Raw genomic sequence first — 3,304 nt, forward strand, 5'->3', positions numbered from 1 at the left:
GTGAAGTTTCCTAAATACATCCTATAGCCTCTCAAAGATGGATACAGATATCTATGTATCGATCTGTGATACTCTAATAGATATTCCTTTCTTATACTGTTGAGACCAATGAACCTGGCTCAGATACCAATTTGTCATGAGCCAAAATTGAGGGTCATGATGGTACTCATCATGATGAACCTTGAGGAGTAAGCCTATCACCTAAACTGATACACAAAGGGTAAAAAGATAGAAAGAACCCCAAGGTCAGGATTCTAAAATGAAGCCAAACCATATAAGTATAACAAATACAGAAAGAATATAATTAATAATGCAATCATAACTCCCAAAACCTGATGTCAACAATATAAGAATGTATCTAGTACAACTCAAATCCAAATAAAATACATAAAAATATAATAGATACAACTCTATCTATGAAAACTAGTAAAGACACAGTCTAATGATAGAAAAAGATAGTAGATGACATTCGAATGCCTGGAAATCATCCACTGCCTTGAAAGCTCTAACCATCGCTCGAGTCAAGCAACGTGGGGAACACCTGAACCTAAATTTACACCAGAAGGATACAGTAGGAGTGCATACGATCCACTTGTAATCACTAGGTATCATAGGCCAGCCAAGTAAAGTAGAAAAGAAGAAATAAAAAATACTCACTAAGGGCACGTCACCTATAATAAGAAAATATCCCACGATGGTAGCCTACACCGCTTGCACTAACACTTTTAATATATCACATATATTGCAACAAATATAGAAAAGACCCTACATGTACAATATACCATATACAAGTCAGACAAGGAAGGACAGTATACACACATGATCATTGAGTACAAATATAAGAAGATGGAACAATTTGATAGTTAATAAGTCATAGCAAGAGTATAATCACAACCATAATGAAGTAAACACAATAAAAATGATAATGATGATTATGATGATGATGCACGAGGTTGTTGCACAACCTCCATATATACCTACGGAGGCAAGCCTCCCAACGTAAGATCCATGGGGGGTTCATCACTACATATACAATTCATATATCATATCTCTTCCCTAGAAAATCCCTCGGGAAAGGTTTTATAAGATGTCTCAATATATCCTTCTTGGCACATCCCTTAGGAAGGGTTTTAAATCGGTGTTGCCAATGATTCTCAAATGTTGCCATGGTAGTACCAAGTTTTCATGAATGAGCATGAGATGAGGATATAATGCGCACAACCAATCACAATTAGTATTTCCACAACAAACAACATGATGTATCTCCACAACTAACTACAATGACATATTTCCACAACCATCCATAATGATATATTCCATAACCACGTGAGCCAATATCCACTCATTATTTCCATCATCCATGAAACTCCATATGATTCATATGAAAAATAAATTATGAATATAACACAATACACCATTTGTACCACAATAGGTATTTCAAAAACACAGTATAATTACTCATATGTATTTCAGGTTATCAATATCACTCATGACCCCATACGTTCACACATATCACATAATATCTCAAAAATAATAATTACCTCACATACAGGCCCCTACACGGTTATAAAACATAAGATAGCCAAATTTATGATTCGTTCCCATCCCCTTAACATTTATTTTGTATATAATTTATTTACCCAGCTCAATCTAAAAAAGCTAATCCATAACCTACCTCAAGGTCGAAAATCGATATGAAACACTTCAACCCACGATCTTACTTCTTAGGAAAATCCTAAAATCAAATAATACCATGAAATATTGAATCTACGCATCAGAACAAAGACAACAATACCCATATATCCTACTTTTGGTTCAAGATCAATACGGACCCTAGAAATGGGTTTTCAAAAAAAAGGAAAAAATTAAAACTTTACTTCAAAAATGTGTTCCCCATACTTTTAGGAACCTACAGATGAAAAACCAAGTCAAATTGAGTTAAAAATAAGGTCCAAATTAAAGGAAAAACATTGTTAAACTTTACCCATTAAATCTTTGAAATCCATTTAAAAATCAAGAATCAAAGTTATTTTGAAGATGAAATTGAAGAAAAACTTGTAATTATAGAATTAAGAACATTATTCAAGTGAAAAAGAGTGAATTTGGGGTTTAAATCAAGCCTAAGGTTTTGGGGTTTTCAGTAATTAATCAAGAGATTCAACTAAGAAAAGGGTGAATTATCATCTTAAATCGGTATGAGAATCAATAAATAGATGTTAATCTAGCTTCCCAAGCACCTACAAGCTCCACTTTTAAGCACTCACACTATTTTAGGGTTTAGCTCTGAAGAGATAAGATGAATAATTCTCAAAATTATGGAAAATGACCCAATTTATACCCAGTCTAGGTGCTCAAATGCTGCTATCGCAACAAGGGGGTGTGATCGCACTATCCCCAAGTTGGAAAGGCTATTCGTTATTGCACCAGGGCCATGGCGATCGCACCAGTCGCAATTCCAAGCCTCGTGGTTGCAGCCAGCGCTGGCAATTACCAACACACCAGATATTAATTGGAAACTTGGAAACTTTCCAAGTTTCTTCCAGGCCTCGGGATTCATTCAAAATCCAATATACACAAACGAACTTGTAACCACACTAAATTTGACACTCCATGCTCAATGACAATATTAGATTTTAGAAAAGACATTATTTTTACAAAGTTGATCCTCAAAATCAAAAATCACAGTTTTCCAAATCGAGGGTCGAAATGATATTTAATAGTCGTAAAACTAGATCAAATATATTATCACCCTAAAATTGACGTTCCAAATCTGTTGGCATAGTTCGTTCAACCATCCATTGCGTAATTCAAAAGATTACCACTGAAATCTATAATAAGTCTCATGAAACCACCACAAATAACAATGTCGCATAAATGGCATAAAAATACATTGGAAATTATGTTGATCAATCCCACACCTCAAAAATACCACAATGAAACTATGTAGAGGGGTAAAACTATCAAATTGCACAAAAATGTATTTTTAAATATTTCACTAAAATTTTAGGTCATTAGAAATGACCTTTCTGATGTGTGCATATCCACGGATGGAAGCCTCAAATGCTATAAAGTAGTACATAAACATACCCGAATCCTCATAGACTATGAGAGAATGATAAACCTAGGATTGAGGCTGTTAAAAGCATATGACAAAGTGGGTGGCACTGCATATCTATGCCCAAGTGTTCCTCAAACTATATTCTTCATAATGACACCTCTCATCCAACGCTTTCAATAGCCCGACTTGCAATATATTTCCTTAAAAATGATCTTCTCAATCTCTCTCAGGCTTGGACTTTTCTTT

The sequence above is a fragment of the Capsicum annuum genome, chromosome 5 (genome assembly GCF_002878395.1).
Source record: "Capsicum annuum cultivar UCD-10X-F1 chromosome 5, UCD10Xv1.1, whole genome shotgun sequence".
Classification (NCBI taxonomy): domain Eukaryota; kingdom Viridiplantae; phylum Streptophyta; class Magnoliopsida; order Solanales; family Solanaceae; genus Capsicum; species Capsicum annuum.